The 18,162-nt window shown below is 40.5% G+C and overlaps 2 long non-coding RNA genes across 3 annotated transcripts in view; both read right to left on the reverse strand.

The window, feature by feature from the left end:
• Nucleotides 1-1,652: 1,652 nt before the first annotated feature.
• LOC146893934 (uncharacterized) lies at nt 1,653-7,802 on the reverse strand. The gene is made up of 2 exons (XR_015002815.2): nt 6,868-7,802; nt 1,653-1,847 (listed from the first exon to the last, which is right to left on the reverse strand). It is a non-coding gene; the product is annotated as an uncharacterized LOC146893934 (long non-coding RNA).
• A 1,239-nt stretch (nt 7,803-9,041) lies between these two features.
• The window catches only part of LOC146893935 (uncharacterized), a 36,114-nt gene continuing 26,993 nt past the window's right edge, over nt 9,042-18,162 (reverse strand). For both annotated transcript variants that reach the window (XR_015002813.2, XR_015002812.2), the window contains exon 2: nt 9,042-10,981. This is a non-coding gene — a long non-coding RNA (uncharacterized LOC146893935). The remainder of the gene's footprint in view (nt 10,982-18,162) is intronic.

The following is an 18,162-nucleotide window of genomic DNA, read 5'->3' on the forward strand; positions in this document are numbered from 1 at the left end:
GTGGCGTTCTGGACTGTCCCTTTCTGAGTGGTAGCTGATCCGTGGCTGGTGTTTCCAGCATGAGTACAATAAACCACCTCTTCTGCTCTCTGAGCTAAAAGGTACAAAAGAAGTCATTAAGTAGCAAGTAACTTAAGCTTTTCTAATGAAAAAAAAATAGTTCCCACAGCAAAATAGCTCCCCCTGCTCCCCTTCTTCCCTGTATTGAGTACCCAGCTCAGTGTTTCTTTAAAGATTAAAACAGACTGCTTACGTTTGCCAGCAGCTTACCATCCTGTGTGCTAGGCTTTAATCTCTGCAATTAACCCTATGCATCGACCCTATTATCACTCCCACTTTAACGATGGGAAAGTCAAGTCTGAAAATGTTCACGTACTTCCTCCTGAGGCACACAATTCAACTAGAAAAGTCTGGACTCAATTCCAGGTGGTGTGACGGCAGAGTCACAGATGTGACGGCTGGGTGACATCATCCATCGATGATGTCATCCTTTACTAGAGAGGAGGGTCACTACCTCATCTTGTTTCTCATGGGAAAGCTACACGTGCCAATGACCTCTTAATTGGCCTGGGTTTAAGATCCGTTATTATTGATGTCTAATAACTCATCACTAAAGTCGGCTTTGTTCGCATTCCGTATGTATGTGGCATGTAAGCATGTGTGCGGGTACACATATTTGGGTGTGGATCAAACTCCATTGTTATTTGTTGAGGCAAAATCTCTCACTGGGCCCAGAGCTTCCTGATCCCTCCTAGTTCAGCTACCCAGCTTGCCCCAGGAATCAACATCTGACTCCCTAGTGCTGAAATTACAGCTGGCCTCTACGTCTGTCTAGTTTTACATAGGTACTGGGGTCCCAAAGTTGAGACTCCATGCTTGTAAAGCGGATACTTTATCCTGTCCCAAATTATCTTTCTTTTCCTTAAATTCATTGTCATCTTTTTCGCATGGCATTTTCTGAGGCGGCTCACCCATCCTAACTCCCTTGATCCCAAAATATGGATTACCCACCCCTCACAAAAAGTTCCCCTTTATTCTCCAACTGCCTAAAATCCCTTTGCATATGTAAGTTGGAGCTTCCAGGGACCCCTTGAGTGAGTCCACCCTAACTCTTTCTGTCAATGACATCTTACATATTTGGCCTTACTCCACTTCCCTTCCTTTCTCTGTACCTTGGCAAGACCAATTCTAAAGAAAGAACTTAACCAGAAGGGACTGGCCCAATAAAGGGACTGGGTGAGCGTCTGAATACCTGCGATGTAAAAGTCAGCCCCACAACCTTTCCAACAGCCAAAGCAAAATCCTCGTCCATTGTCATCCTGCTGACAGATTGCATGGCAGGCGTCCACCATGAGCAGAGTTAGCACTAAAGCAATTTCTCCTTTTTGGATGTAAACAGTTGCCTTTTAGAGTCCAGCGGCACTCAAGGTGTTTGAGCTACATGCTTATTTTAAGATCTTTTGTTTACTTTTAGATCTTCATAGGTCATTGACTTCCCATTTAGCCCTGGTGACCCCGTGTATACAATTTTGATATGTATTAAAAAGAAGGCTTGGGGATAACATTAACATCACCGTGTCAGTCCGCACATCAACAAACAGGCTTCTTCTTGATCCTGCACTCAATCACTCAAAGGTTCCAATGCAAATAAATTCTCAGAACAACCAGGCCGGCGAGCTTTATTCCTATGTAGATTAATACCAACCACGCCGACTCCAATGAAGTAACTTAATCAAACAATAATACGGTATCTCAGACATAAAGCACATCTAAGAACAGATGGGGTCTGCGTCTCCATTTTCACTGGAAGCTCAGGAGTTGCTGCTCCTCTCTGATGTTTTTATTCTCTGTAAGAGGAAGGGAAAGGATAATATTGTTGGGTCATTTTTTTCTTAACTTATTTCCTAGTGAGGGGATTTTCCTTAGATTTTCATCACTAACAAAATGCTTGAGAGAAATGGTTTTAACGGAGTGATGATTTATTTTGCTCATGGATTCAAAGGTTTCAGTTCACAGCTGTCTCCATTGGTTGCTTCTAGGATGCATGAGGCAAGATATGCAAGCTAGATGGTGCTGTCGGCTGAGCTGCTTGTTCCATGATGGTTTTTAAAGGAAGACACACAGAGAGGTGCCTAGGGCAAATAGTAGCACCCAAGAAAACCCAGTGGCCCACTTCCTTCTGCTAGAAAACCCTCTGAAAGTTTTTATCAAACCTCAATAATGTCATCAAATTATGAGTCCATTAGTGGATTTCCCCATGAATAGGTCAGAGGCTCCTGACTCAGAGAAGTCAGTCACCTCTCACCAGAGACTGGCTAGGCTCTCACTACATGAGCCCATCACGAGTGAGCGAGCTTCCCTAATGAAAGCCACCTTGAAAACAGCTCTTTTGTGCACACATCTGGTCTTTGCCCACTCATCCCCAGGAACAGACTCAGGAACTAAGTCCTGACTACATTTTTGAAAAATCTATTGTAGCCTTTGGCAAAGATTCCTCTCCTGAATATTTATACAAATAAAGGCTAATCCTGTCACTTTAAAAAGACTTTGTCCTGAAGGACTAATTAGAATTTTACAAAAGTGTTGATCAGGTAGAATTTAAACACACAAAACAAGAAGAGGCAAACAAGGGCTGGGGAGATGGCTCAGTGGTTAAGTTCACTTGCTCTTCTTACAGAAGACCCAAGTTCAGTTCCCAGCACCCATGTTTCACGACAGGCTCCAAGGCTACACAGAGAAATCCTTTATCAAAAAACATAAATTAAAAAAAATAATAAAGCACCAAGCAAGCTATTTGGGCTGATGGGATGCATCCATGGGTCAAGGGATTTGCAGCTAACTAGGCCTGATGACCTAATAGAAAGAGCCAGCTTCACTGGGCGGTGACTTTAATCCCAGCACTTGGAAGGTAGAGGCAAGCAAATCTCAGTAAGTTCAAGGCCAGCCTGGTCTACAAAGTAAGTTCCATGAGAAAAAGTCAACTTCTGCATGTCATCCTCTAACCTTCTAACACAAATACAGAGGGTGAGGCAGTACTAAAAATATATATGTGTGTGTCTGTGTGTGTGAGTGTGTGTGTGTCTGTGTGTGTGTCTGTGTGTGTGTGTCTGTGTGTGTCTGTGTGTGAGTATGTGTGTCTGTGTGTGAGTGTATGTGTCTGTGTGTGTGAGTGTGTGTCTGTGAGTGTGTTTCTGTGAGTGTATGTGTGTGTGTGTGTGTCAGAGGACAGCTTTCTGGAGTCAGTTCTCTGTGCCCACCTGTACATGGGAACTGGTGATCCAACTCAGGTCCTCATGTTTGCATACCCAGCCCTTTTCTGAGCTGTCTCCCCAGCTCTCAGGGTGCTTTGCTAATTGTTTTTACACTGACAAAAAGATATATTTAGAAATAATTACGTCCATTTTTATGTGAAATGACAATCTACAAAATATCATGTTTGATATAAATTCTGGTTTTGACAAAAACCAAAGAAGCATAAATAAATTTAGGGGAAAAAGAAGAAGCAACGAAAAAGCAATAAAAAGGAGAACATAGATCATTTCTAGGTATGAAGCTATCCTGGTTGTTTTGCTTCTTTCATTTTGACAATGTTTTTCGTGAAGTCCATATTTGCTTTGCAATCAGAAAATTAACAATATTTTTTGCATAAAAGGGCTACACTTATTTTTATTATTTTAAGAGAGACGCATGTAAAAATATATATGTCTTATAGTCCTGTTTCTTTGGGCTGTAAGATGTTACCTCCCTTGACTTACTAGAAATGCAGTAAGTCCATATGTTGTTGCTTTGAATGCCGCCTTTCTCCTTCCTCACTATACAGCAGCATCTCTAGCTGCCGGAGCCCCACGTGCCCATTCTTGCACTGGGCTCTATTCAGAGAGGCACAGAGCAGCCAGAAAAGCACAAGTTCTGGGTGCTCAAGTGGGAGGAAGCTCACATTATTGGATCCTATTGGTTGGCCTGGGGGATCCAGCAGCACCCACACACTCCCAGACTTCTTCCAAGAGCTTATTCAGTCCCACTGAGAGCAGAACTGTTTTCTTTTCTGCTGCGCATTTTCAGCTTCTTAGTCCAATCCAGGGTGTGTCCGCAAGGAAATGTGATCAACTCATTAGGAATGTTCTGATATTTGTCTACATTATCTCTTTTAAGATTTTGTGTGTGTGTCTGTGTGTGTGTGCATGTGTTCAGGTGCTCATGGAGGCCAGAAGAGGGTGGTAGGTTCCTGTATTGGAGGTATGGTGGTTGTATTGGGGTTTCACTGCCAGGCATGGGTGCTTGGAACTGACCTCAGATCTCAGAAAGTGCTGTTTGAGCTCTTAACTGCTGAGCCATCTTTCTAGCACCATTTTTCAGATACTATGAGGTGATTTTGACAAGGTATGATTATATGCAATGAGTCTTTAAAACAAATCTGACTTTGTGTCCCAATTGGCCTTATGGACCATACATATTTCAATGATCCCTTTGCTTTTAAACAATGAAAATTCTTTCCAGGATTTTATATTTATATATATATATATATATATATATATATATATATATATATATAAAACACCCTTAGTCCATTACTTCAACATTCTGAATCACTGCTGAATAAAGATAGCATCCTAATTCATTGTGTATTAACAACAATTGCTTTGGATATGCTTCAAAAAGTAAGTCAATTACCAAATAATAAAAACTCCCACAAATGTAAAACCTAACAAAATATAAGACTAACAACACAAACCTATTACAGACTCAAGTATCTCAACGTATGAAATCTAGCCTCCTCTCAGGTCTGAGATTTTGCAGGAACAAATATGTGGGGTGTTGATTTCTGCAAGAGACTGGTTTTAAAAGACAACATTGCATGCACAAACACACACAGACACACACAAACACACACAAACACACACAAACACACACAAACACACACAAAGAGATACATGTTACTTATCCATCCAAATGCAGATATTTTGAAATATGTCTATGTAAAATATAAGATTCAGTTGGGTTTTTTAGTGCGATTGCTGCCATCTGATCAGAGACTGACACACAGGTTGCTCTGTATCCTGGGAGAATCCATCCCCCAAAAGGGAGACAATATTTCTGTCGCCCGTTTTGATTTAGTGCATTGTGAAGTAATACGCTAGAAGACAAGTCTTGCATTTGCCCCCTTCACGATGTAAACCTGCAATAAAGCAGACCGTCCACATTTACAGTTTAGAACTCTGCAAAATGTATGGTGTCCATATGCTTTCCTGCCTGTGTGCCCGGCACATGCAGGAACTAAGACCTCTCTGCCGTTCTCAGACAGAAAATAGAAAGTCTTATCGGGGACGAAACACCATGCCATCAGGCAGTAGAAGCTTTCAGAGACTAATTGACACAAACCGTCCCTAACAATACCCTTAAGATGCTCAAATCAAAGTCTTTGTGGACCAATGAAAAGGGCATTTGTTTCATATTTCCCGAGATGTGGCTGACTCCCTCCTGTTGGATAAGTCACTGGGGAGGAATGAATGTTTCGAGATCATACACTCAGAAGTTTGGCAGACTGCAATCCAAAATCCAAATCATATAGACAACCTGAAGTCTGAGTGGAACTCAGCCAGGCACGCTTGTTTATGTTTTGTGTACTGCAACGACAAACACAGAGTTGAGTGTCTGCAGTAAAGATCTTAGAGCGGACAAACCCCAAATATTTACCATCTAGTCACTAATGAAAAGTTTGAGGACACCTAGGCTGTGGTGTTTATTTTATCTTCTAATGATCAGTAACAAAGTACATAGACATTTCCCATTCTGTAGGTTAGAAAACTGAGGCAGGCTCGTTGGTACAAGATGAACGTTATTGACGTCATGTTTCCCACCATAAAGAAAGCCATGTGCCACGGCTGACCTATCATCTCCGTTGAGTCCCACACATCTGTGTTAAGGACACGCTATACAATTTATACTTTCTGCCATCTTAGGAGAACAAAGCTTTGGCGAAAAGACTTAGTCACATTTTTAGCCGACGCTCTAGCAAAAAAAAAAAAATCATCAAATGAGCTACAAATAAGACATGACAAACTGATGTTTAGAACGGGAAGGACGTTTCTCACCAGGTGCTAATAATTCGAAGGTAGATTTGACTGCAGGCTTCCTTGCATTAATACAGCGCTCCCTTAATCAAAGGACGGCTTAAAAGAATATGAAATGAGCTGACACGTTTCGACATGATTGCCGACTGCGGATCAGTTCCATGTGCCGTGCACATTGAGAACGCAGTGGAAAGTTTTAATTCCCCTAACTTATGGGTTTTAAATCAGTTCCTGAGATAAACATTTCAAACATAGAAGCGCTCCGTTTTGAAACACTCCCCCAAACCTGGGAGCGGGGACATGTGCTCAAAAGCCTTGAGCGTCCCTGTGTCTCCCCACTTTACTTTGAATTACAAAGTAAACTATAAAAGCACCAGAAGAATAGACACATAACTTTTGGTTGATAGTGTGGGGAACGATTTTTAAACATAAAAGCAAAGGAAGACGCCATAAAGGAAAACAGATCGATTTGATACAGAAAACTCTAAAATACCAGTATATCAAAAAACCAAAAAAAAAAAAAAAAAGGCAAAAGGAAAAGTAAAGAAAAACATGTAATATAATATAAAGCACTATATTCTTAATGCTTCACAAGATTTTAACAGTTATGGAAAATGAGAAATTGCATTAACGGTACTAGCCGCTGAATGAGTTTTAATTAAGATTCTGCCCTAATTCTGCTTGAGCTTTCTCGGGTGACCCTGGTTCCAGGGCTACCGACGTGTCCTAAAATGTGAAACCATTATTCTGAAAATTCAACCCTCAGAGTCAGGCCAACCTGGATTCAAATTCTCACAACGCCTCTTTGAGACCGTCAACAGGCTCCTCCACCATGAAGGGCCTTGCTTGCTTCTGCTTCGCGCCTTAATTCCCAGTATGCAGTCCATATTGAACAAACGAAAGACGCGGTGCCCACGAACTGGCCACTGCATCCAGACTCGGTGAACGTCAGCCATCACAACCTCCTACCCATCACCTAGCAGCGGTGAAAGCCCTTTCCGCTCGCTCCTCTTTAATATCGGTGCATGTATTTCTATCTGCGGAATCTTGGTTGGCGAAATAAGTTTCAAAGAAAAAGGTGATGAATTCCTGAACAATTTTCCATTGGTTACTGAGCGGGGGAAGAAAAGGCCCAATTTTGCTTGGAGCTTCCAGGCAGGCTCCTTTAAATGCAAGACTGTCTGAGAAGCAAGAGAGAGGAGATAATATCTGCGGACATTTGTCCTTGGACCTTCTATGATTTCTTCTAAGGGATTTTTTGTTGTTGTTATGTTTTGTATTGTTTCCTGAACGGAACATCCCACCAAAAGTCCCTGAACAGGAAAATCTGGATTGTTTTCTGCTGGCGCGGAGGAACACTGACAGGTAGACGTTTTACTCTGTAGGGGCAACATTCTCACTTATTTAAACCACCGTTTCCTGGTGTCAATCACAGCTGAACCAAACTCCCAACCAATGCGCCGACACACGCTAAAAGAAATGAAAGCAAAGGGTTCAACAGACAGCATAACAGAGAATAAAAATACATGTCTTGGTAAGTTCAAGTTAAATAGTACACAAAACAGCATGCTTATTTAACCGTAGAGAATGCTAATCCAAATAGCTTACTTCACAATTACCAAATGTAGCGATTAGTACTACTATGTTGTATTTTCCTGCTTTAAAAATGGTTAAATGCACCAATAAATGAAGTTTCCGCCATCTTCCTTGTTCACGTTCTGCCCCTCACAGATTTTGCCAATATTCCAGAGATGATGTGAATCACCTATCCAGACTTTCATACTTTTATCATATGTGCACAAAGCAACATATACTGTATGACAGGTTACACTGAAGACTATTTTAGCCTTCCTGTGTATGAGCCATACCGCTCGACAAATTGTCACTTCCCTCAATACTCTAAGTTTGGTGTTGATCCACATAAGTACATAGATAATTAATTGATTCATGACAATATCTTAGTACTTTTCTATGATCAGGCTGGCTTGTCGATGCTCTTCTTGTTGGATATATGTAAGATACATATTATATTTATGTAATTTTTATTCATTGGTATTTAAATATTCTTGGCAATGTCTCTTGCTGCTTTAACTTCTGTATCACTTTCTTGTGCTTATCCCTTCTTTGGGTTTGTTATTGTTGTTATTTCCTGTTTGCCTGATGCATATTATTTGGTAGAAATGTTGCCTTTGTTTACAGGGGTGAACTCGAAGAATAAAAATACTTAGCTAATTATATATATATTTTCATAAAGTTGTCTTACATTTGATTATCAGACTATTTAAACTTTCCCTTCACTTAGCTGAGCTTCCAATGCGCATAAAACCTATCCTTTTAAGGGAGGCAACTCAGTGTTTTATTAACACATTCAGAGTTACGCAGCCATCATTACTATTTAATTTTAGAATATTTGTATCCCCCCCCAAAGAAATCCCATTCCCATTAATAGCCACTCAATTTTTAGCTGCCCTCACTAAGTGACAGGCATTAATTTACTTCTGTATCTACAAATCTACCCTTTGGGGATGTCTGATACAGGTTCTTCACAATATGGACTCTTTGTCACTGAGCATAATGCTTCCAAAGATTCGTCCATGTTGTCGCATGGGGCAGTGCTGCATTCCTTTTTATGATTACATAGTATTTCCTCCTGTGGGTGTGCTAGTTCTTGTTTATCTATTCATAGAAACTGTGGTCCCTTCCCCATTTGGACTACTCTGAGTAATGCTGCTCTAGGCGTGCACCTACTTGTTTGGGGAGGAACATGTGTTTTCAATTCTCTTGGCTCTGTGCCTAAAAGTGGAACGGCTCGGTCATATGGAAACTCTATGTTTAATGTTCTGAGGGAGTGCCAGACTATTTCCAAACAGCTGTTGCATTAACTTCTCCTGGGAAGATGAGAGCTCAGGCTGACTCACCCCAGATCTGACTCCAACAACAGAGCAAAGAAAGGATTCCACCCAAGTCCTCTTGAATTAATGGGTTTAATTGGGATTACTTGCATGAGCCTGGGTGAGGGGGAACCTACAGACACATGGGAAAGCTAAAAGCACCTACGCAACCCAAAAGACGTCTCTCTCCCCCAGCCAGCCATGGTGAATTGCTTCTACATCATGATGAAGGGGTGGGGTTGTAGGGGCCCCTCCCCCCATGACGGGATGTCATCGAGTCCAATCTTTGGAGGATCTCAATTAGGCATTCACAGCTGCTGAGTGTTCAAGACGGCCACAGTCTTGTCATGCTGGAGGACGGTACACCAGAACAGCAGCTGAACCATTTGGCGTCCTCACCAGCTATGAGTGAAGATTCTAATTTTGACACATACTCTTCAGCATTCCAACTGCCCTTCTTTTTTAAGTGAAGCCATTCTAGTGGATGGGAAATGATATGATGCCTTAGAGTGGCTGTAACTTTCACGTCTCTAGCAATGCACACCATATCGTCACTACCTTTGTGACTATTTGTGTGTCTTCCGAGGAAAAATGGTTATTGTGATCCTTTGCTTTCTTTTAATCGTTGTTCTTGTTTAGGTATCCATTACAGATACTACTACATTTTTAGATACACTTCCACATTGTCTTTGTCTTTTTATGTTACTGTGCTTTGATGAACCAATTTTCACTGAGTTTAATTTATGGTTTCCTTTTTCCTTTATGCTTGTGCTTTTGTGTAGTTGAACTTTCTTGTCCTGCCAGCCCCAAAATAATAACACAGAGACTTATTATTAATTATGAAAGCTTAGCATTTAACTTAGGCTTGTTCCCAACTAGCTCTTATAACTTAGCCAACCTGTTTTCTGTTAATCTAAATGGCTTTTGACCTCTCCTCCATTCTGTGTGTCCAACTCCTTCCACGTCTCTCTGGTGTCTCTCTTGCACACCTTGATTCACCCTAGTCTCTCCTGCCTAGCTATTGAATATTCAGCTCATCTCTTTATTAAATCAATCAGAAGGCACCTTAGCAAAGACACATCTCTACAGCGTACAAAAAATTATCCCACAACACATTTGATGCTATATTTAAAGAACCATTGTTTAATTCAAGATGATATATTTACATACTTACACTTTTTTCTTCTAGAAGCTATATTGTATGTGGGGGGACTAACAGCAATGTTATGGCCCATTTTTGAAGATATTATGATGAAACCCATGATTTCGCATGCTAGCCTAAAACCTACCTAAAAATAAAGGTACTTCCAGCTCATGCATGAGCCATGCTGTACTGAAGCTTCTACTTGTTGAAAGACACAGGTCCAGCTCCATTGTCCTGCATGAGGTGAAATAGCTGTCCTTTCCTTAGTGGTCCTCTATGTTTCCATGAGAAGTTCCTTGGCATCCTGGCATAATTTTCCTACCATTTTCCCTAAAAGGTTGAAATTCCTCCTAAAACATTGAAATTTTGCTTTTCACTTTTATGACTTTGATATGTCTTGGATTTTGTGTTGGTATAAAGTGGGAGCCAATTTTTTTTCTTTCCTCCATTTGACTAACATTTTACACAGTGGAGTTTGCCAAACTTTCTATCCATTCTAAGCCCCTATGCTCTCTCTTCAATAATTAATCTCCACACAGGCTTGTATATGCTTCTGGATTCTCTACTTCATCCTACTATTGTGTCTAACATTTAAATTACCATGTTTTTATTTTTAAAAAAAGCCACTGAATTTTCATTTGTGAAGCTTCTTCTTGGCTCTTCTTCAAATATGGGTCTTCTTTTTTATAATTTATTTTATAAAATGATTTTATAGGTCTCTTTTGCCATGCTAATACTCCACCTCACTCCAGTTATTTGCAGTGTCCAGTTTGGGAGCCGTTGGTCTGTTTGGTCTCTCTGCTGACTCCTGCTTGTAAGGGTCCTCTCTTCATCTTGTGGTATCATCCTCTATGGAAATTGTGTTCTGCAAGAGCCTAGAAATAGGAGAATACCATTAACAAAGACTTTTCATTTGGTAAGTTTTTTTTTACAGTAATCTGTTTATCTGAAGTTTCTACACCATGCCAACAAACCCCCATCAGAGCCCTTATCTAGTTATGACGTTTTGAGTTCCATTAGACAAAGATTTCCGACCTTCACATGTGTCCCAAGCATATGCCAACAGCTTTCCCATTTCCCTGGACCCTTTTTTATCCCTTTGTGTAGACAAGGCTTTTATGAAGAAGACTTCTGGTACTAGTTATTTTAAGCACAAATAACATAGATTGTAAAGTTGAATTGAACACACAACAGCAAAATAAATGTTTGCACACACTATAGGTGAAAGAATACTGCATTAGGGCACTATATTTCTGTATGGTAATACATAATAAGTCATAATACCATTGTACTGTCCAATCTGATGAGAAGGAAAAGTACCATATTATAGATCTTCCTAAAACAATGGGATGCAGAATGATGTCATCTCCCTTTACTTGGAGATAAAGTGCCTATCATTTTGTCTTCTGGCTGGACAAGGATTTCACACTGCTGATCAGCCACTGTTCTGACTGATTACTCTTGATGAGCAGATACAATGTCACTAACATCAGGCTATTTGAACCTAGACAACAGATCACAGAATTGGTGAGATAAGTCTTATCTTATATATAGCGTTGACATCTACTACACTGTCCAAGGACATTTCTGATCCATTCTTTTTGTTTAATTTTACATATCTAAAAGAATTAAGCTTATACTTGGATTTTTAGAGGCAATTCTATTCAACAATTTCTGTCATTCACAAGTTTTGCATTATCTCTAAGATTTCCGTTTATAACCTTCCTGGTTCTTTGGAGAAGTTAGCCATCAAGAGTACTGAATTCTTGTGAGTCTTTAGTAAAGGAAATTGTAGGCTGCTACTTTATGAGAAAGGTCTGTGTCCTCCTTAAAGGCAATTACAAATGGAAGAACTAAACCCATATTATGCAAAGACTATAAGATACATGAAGCCTTTCAGAGACTCTTAGCAAAGTTGGCCAAATAACATTAGTAAAGAGAAATTTTCTTCCAATTTTACTGTTATGGTTTCCATATAGTAATCATCATTAATTAATGAAAACTAATCATTTGCCTTTCTGTATTTAAAAAATAGTCTATTAAAATTTATGTTAAAATGTGCTTGATAAAATACAAATCCTTATCACATTTTCATAGAAATACACAGATCGGTAGCAACGTAATGGGCAATAAGTAACATTTTCTCAAGCTATTAAATTACTGTAATGTTCTTTAAGAGAGGGAAATATGGATCTAATTTGAGATTACACTTTTAAGAATTCTTATCTGTATCTCTCCAGTGGGTTGTTATTTCTACACTTCTGTGACTATTATTAGAGAACTCTCTCATTTTATGTTCCTGCAAGTTAGGACGAGAAAATATGTTTGGGTGTTTCTGACATTATAATTGCCCTAGAACAATAAAACTATTAGAAATTTGACAGCTATTCATTTACTATAGCTCTTTTTGTGTTTAATAGTCATATTGCATACAAAGCTAAGCCACCCTGGAAGAGAATCGCTTGGGACTAGAAGATATAGGACCAGGGGTTGTGCAGGTGTGAGCCCAGTGCTCATGTTACGGTAGATACTATATCTGCTGGTCCAGTGCTCATGCTATGGTAGATGCTATATCTCGTGGGCCAGTGCTAATGTTGTGGTAGATGAAGAATATCTATAATTCCAATAACAAAACCTCAGGGAACAGTCCAGAGTCCAAAGTTAAACTGAGAACATGAAAGGTCTGCAACAAGATGACTCTTTGCGATTTGATCAATTAATGAATCTTTATATAGAGTCTACAGTGTACTTAGAGTATTTTATGCTATGAAAGATCAGAGATGGAGAGGAAGGGGAAAATAAATGTTTAAAGAAACACAAAATCATATTTTAGATAATAAAAAGATAAAAATGAATCTCAAAAGAAGGGCCCAATAAGCAAAAAGAATACAAGAAGAATATATATATATATATATATTTAATTATATACATGTGTATAATTTAAGGGAATATTAAAAGTATTCAATGTAAAATCATTCAAATAGCAACAGTGGTAATAGTTTTTATAAAAAGAAAATCACTGATAAATCCTATAGGGAGGGAAAAAACAAAGTAAGAAGACCAAATTAAGACAACAAAGGTTTAGAACTAGGGGAGGTCTCAAACACCTGATCCCACATCCCCTCACTAGGAAGACGGGACCTAGAAGAGAGTACCCAGCCTTGAGGTCCCACCAAGACAGACCTTAGAGTAGTCCCGAGAATGTGGAATTCCAAGTGGTCACTGACATCTCACTTCCAGCTCAGGGTCTCCCAGAAAATGAGAGAAAGGAAGCTGAAGTCATAAAGAAAATTTATCTTGGGATAAAAATGAGTAGAGGAAATGGCTCCAAACCATCCCGACTGAGGGCTGAATTTCAGGGGACTAGCTACACATAAGAAACTGCCCCTTTGGTTGCCACACACCGAGGAACGGGACTCAAAGAGCCTACTTACATAGGATGCTTACTTGACCACACCTGTATACCAACCTTTGGCTTCTTTTCAAAACACACATTTTTTTTCTGTTCAAAAGCACTAAACTATCATTTGAGAATGTCTATAGCACATCCAGCCTTTTTCGGAATCTCCCAGACAAAACTCTGAAATTCCCCAGCCTTTCCCCTTCTCTACCTCAGGAGTGTGAAATCTTATTTTCCAGTTCTCTGCTCAAATTTAACAAGCCACCTCCTGTTTAACCTTTTCCCGTGAAAGCTGAAAACAGCAGGCTGCTGTCTGGTCACCCTAGCGCCTCCAACTTCTCCAGCCTCCCCACCAGGAACCCAGGGCAGAAGGATTTTGTATCTCTGATAACAGCAGTTTTCTGCCCTGTGTGTTCCATAAAGCTCAACTTTACAACTTTGTACATCAGATAGCCTACAAAGAGCCGACCTTCCAGTGACATAAAAAAGCCTCTCTATACTTTTGTAAGTGTCCGCTCGTCATCTGACTGAGAGAGAGGCATTTAGACAGCATTTAATTACCTCCGAACTCTCAGAGACTGATTAAATGAATCTATGGTGATGCTGGGGTTTTGTTGATGGTGTTGTTTTACTGCTCTCTGTGAAGATGTGTTCAGTTAAAACTCTATGGCTCTCAATTAGGCAGCTGGGTGACGTATAAATATATATTTATGTCTGATGCCTAAGTGGCCGTTGGCTTCCCTACTGTTTTACTTAGCTAACAAAACAACTCTATCAAAGTAAGTATTATTCCAAAACCCAACTTCCTGTGCAGAATGCTCCCACATGCCCCATCAGTCTAGCTCTCTGATGAACTCCATCGTTTCTTATAAACTGTCCATGGCCCATAAATTTTCAAACATAAAGGCTATTACTGTGCTCTGCAAATCTGCTGAGAACCTGGCCCTTTCGACTCTGTCTTACCTGGCTGAAAACGAGACTGTGAAGAAGTGCCACCTGCAGGTTCCCCCTCTGTCCTCCCCTTCCCTTTTACTCGGTGAGAATTATGGAATATGTACAAGGCTGGAACAAGAGTTTGCTCTGGCTAATTCAAAGCAGCTTCAGCATTTTTCCCCCTTGTGTGTGCTACATAGAAGAGTAGAGAAAGAAGAAGCTCAAACAGTTTTATAATTAATCTAGACAGTGTAGCTTAGAAAATGGAAAGAAGGAAAGAAAAAAGAAGGGAGAGAAAATGGGAGGAAGGGGGAGAGGGAGGGAGGAAGAGAGGGAGGACATTATCCTTTCACCTTTATTCTTCTTTTATGTGCATGAGCATTTTGTCTGTATGCATGTCTGCGTGCCTAGTGCCCATGAAGGCCAGAAGGGTGTCAGATACCTGGGGACTGGAGTTACAGATGGTTGTGACCTGCCATGTGGACGCTGGGAATTTAACTCTGGTTCTCCTGGAGAGTAACCAGTGCTCTTAATTGCTGCGATATCGCTCCAGCAGAAGTCCTATTCTGAAATACCAGCTAAACCGTTTATAACAGTGGCGGAAGGAGACTCAAGGAAGCACATCTTAGCTTCAGCCTACATGACCAACATCTGAGGAATCGGACAGTAGAAGACAACATCACCTGTGTCTGCCTGTGCCGTGGGGTTGATAATCATCTCCTAGACATAACTGATGTTTGAGAGAATACCAAAGTTTGTAAATGCGGAATGGAAACTGACACACCAGTGTCTCTGCAATTTCTTTTTGGTTTATCACTAATTAAGGCACGGTTCATTATCCATCATGTGTTGCTGAAGCCCTTGCTCCAAAATCCCCAGGGCCCGAGGAAGATGGAAAGTGAATATAAAAAGTTCACTCTTCACTCAGGTATCTAATTGTTCACTCAAAGTGCTAGGTGTCATGTAAGATGATTCATTCTCTTATGCAAGTTTTCATTTAACTGTTCGTAAAACCTCACTGGGAACACTTCACCAAGGAGTCATAGGTAACTATGTTTAAGATGCTTACACACGGGAAGTGGGACACTCTGCATCCTGAAGCCTGTCCAGACAGATGTTTAAAACTTAAGTTCTTTTAAAAAAAATTAAATTTTATAGAAAAATAACTGGGAATCATTTATTGGGCTAAAGCCACTTTTTTATAATTTTACTGTTGACAATTAATGCAATAAACAGAAGAGCCAATGGCTTATGCAGGCCTTTCCATGAAAATTTGATCCAACTGAAGAAAAATATTAACCATAAGCAGCTTTTTCTCTGTCCAGTCACAGCCATCTTTGCTGTTTACAGGCTGGGTGGGCTGATCAGAAAGCACAGTTTCTCACTTTCATTAGCCTCTTGGTTTGGATCAGGGTAGCAAGCAACTCGGTCTTGAAAAGGAATCATTAACCTCGAGAGCAACATTAGCTGTGTTTGGTTAGAACACACTAAATGGTTACCCGAACTGATCGCTTCATATACAAGGACCCACTGCGTACTACAGATGGGATGGTTCTCTTTAATTAAAAGTTAAGTGAGTTGTGAAGTGGTTTTTGAGAAATTCAGCATCTCCACTTTCCTACATTTTAGACGCTGGTTGAACCTGGTAAACCGCCCCATGCTCATTGCAGAATTACTTAGTGACCATCGTTAAACAAAGTCAGCTTGATGGAGAACGGCTCCAAGTTAATCAGTATAGAAGAAGAAGGAGGAGGAGGAGGAAGAGGAGGAGGGAAAGGAAGGGAAGGGAAGAAGGGAAGGGAAGGAGGGAGGGAGGAAGGAAGGAAAGGAAGGAAAGAAGGAAGGAAGGAAGGAAGGAAGGAAGGAAGGAAGGAAGGAAGGAAGGAAGGAAGGAAGGAAAAAGAATTGTCAGCCTACATTACCTAGTTTATTACTGTCGAAGGTGTGGGGCTTTTGAATAAATGCTTCTGGAAGCAAGTTTTTGTGTTTGGAACCCTGTTCCCACACTGCATGCAAATCCTACAGAGATCTCCTAGGTCAGGTGAAAACAGCTCACATTTGGCTTGACTTGTGTTATTTATCTGTCCCTCGAAGATACTTAAGTTAATTAGCCTTAGTATCATTATGTAGTAGTTTCTTATTTCCATTTTTCTGCAAGGATTGCTGTGCTGTCACTCAAAATCATAGGAGCCTTCACATAGCCCCTGACTCTCAAAGGCATATAACATCAGTAATTTTCAGCAAGGTCAGGAGGACTTATTAGAAGGTCTTGATGCCGCAATCCTGTTAAAATGTTTTACATTTATGTACTTATGTACTTGTGTGTGTGTGTGTGTGTGTGTGTGTGTGTGTGTGTGTGTGTAAGAACCCACATGTATTCTATGACAAACATGCAGCTCTCAGACTAAGGTAGCAAATATTTTTGTCTGCTAAGCCATTTTACCTGCCCTGATATTGCAGTCTTACTTAGTAAATCTTGACAGAAAAAAAAAATCATGAAGGAAACACAATTAAAGTCAAATTCAAAGTGGTGGGTCAGTCACAGTTTCTCTATCATTCATAAAAACATTTTCAAAAATTGAAAGGAAAGTACAAAATGGCGGTCCTTTAAAGGTAGACTGCGTGTACAAGGTGCGAGTGTTTTAGGGATCTCTGGGTCTCCGCTTCCCTGTCTTTAAAATGGCACTTGGGGAGAAAAGTAAATGGTTATATAGATTATAACCAAATCCCCTGCACGTGCTTAAAACATGTGCTCCCCTGAATCCTCATGTAACTCACAGAAGAGTGTATTTGTAACTCCAAGGTTGATCCAATGCCTCAAAAAAGGTGTATTTGTTTAATATCGGTATTGATTACTAAGTAGTTATGGACATCCTCCCACCATGGTAATAGGAGCATAAAACTTTGGAAAATTCAGGTCAATCAGTATGAGTATAAACATCAGATAGATTTCCCATGCTTCAGTGGACATTTCACATGCGCAGATGAGCAACCTTAACTAGACTTAGCTGGTTGATGCCAGCAGGGGCATAATGAAGGGATGGACATGGGAAGAGTTGGAGAAGGGAAATATGTTGTGGAATATTCCTTTCCACTGTGTGAAGAAGTGTCACTGTTACTGGTTTCATGGACAGCTAAATGGCCAATAGCTAGGCAGGAAGAGGTTGGTAGAACTTCTGGGGATAGAGGGGTCTCAAGGAAGAAGAAAGGCAGAGCCACTAACCAGACACAGAGGAAGCAGGATATGCAAAGGGAGAAGTAAAAGCCAGAAGCCACATGGCAGTGCATAGATGAATAAGAATGGGTTAATTTAAGTTATAAGAGCTAGTTAGAAAGAAGCTCAAGCTCAAGCTGAGCTTTTTGTTTGTTTTTGTTTGTTTGTTTGTGTTTTGCCTACTACTCTACGCGGATCTATGGTGGACGGTGGGAGACTGTGGGGGGGGGGGGGGGTCATTCTGCAGGCCGCTGGGCGGCGCTCACGGAACTACATTCTGTGCCGGGCCGAAATTCAACTCGGGTCCTCTGGTGGAGCAGTCGGGCGCTCTGCCCCCTGAGCCGGCTCTCTGGCTCAAGCTGTGCTTTTATAATTATTAATAAGTCTCTGTGTCATGATCTGGGGGCCGGTGCTGCAAAAAGGCCTATTTTAGAAATAGGTGGTAGATCTGATCATATTTCATTCTATCCATGATGGTTTTAGTTAGGGTTTCTATTGCTAGGGAAAGA

Source organism: Myodes glareolus, chromosome 8 (assembly GCF_982192425.1).
Source record: "Myodes glareolus chromosome 8, mMyoGla1.1, whole genome shotgun sequence".
NCBI classification, from domain to species: Eukaryota; Metazoa; Chordata; class Mammalia; order Rodentia; family Cricetidae; genus Myodes; species Myodes glareolus.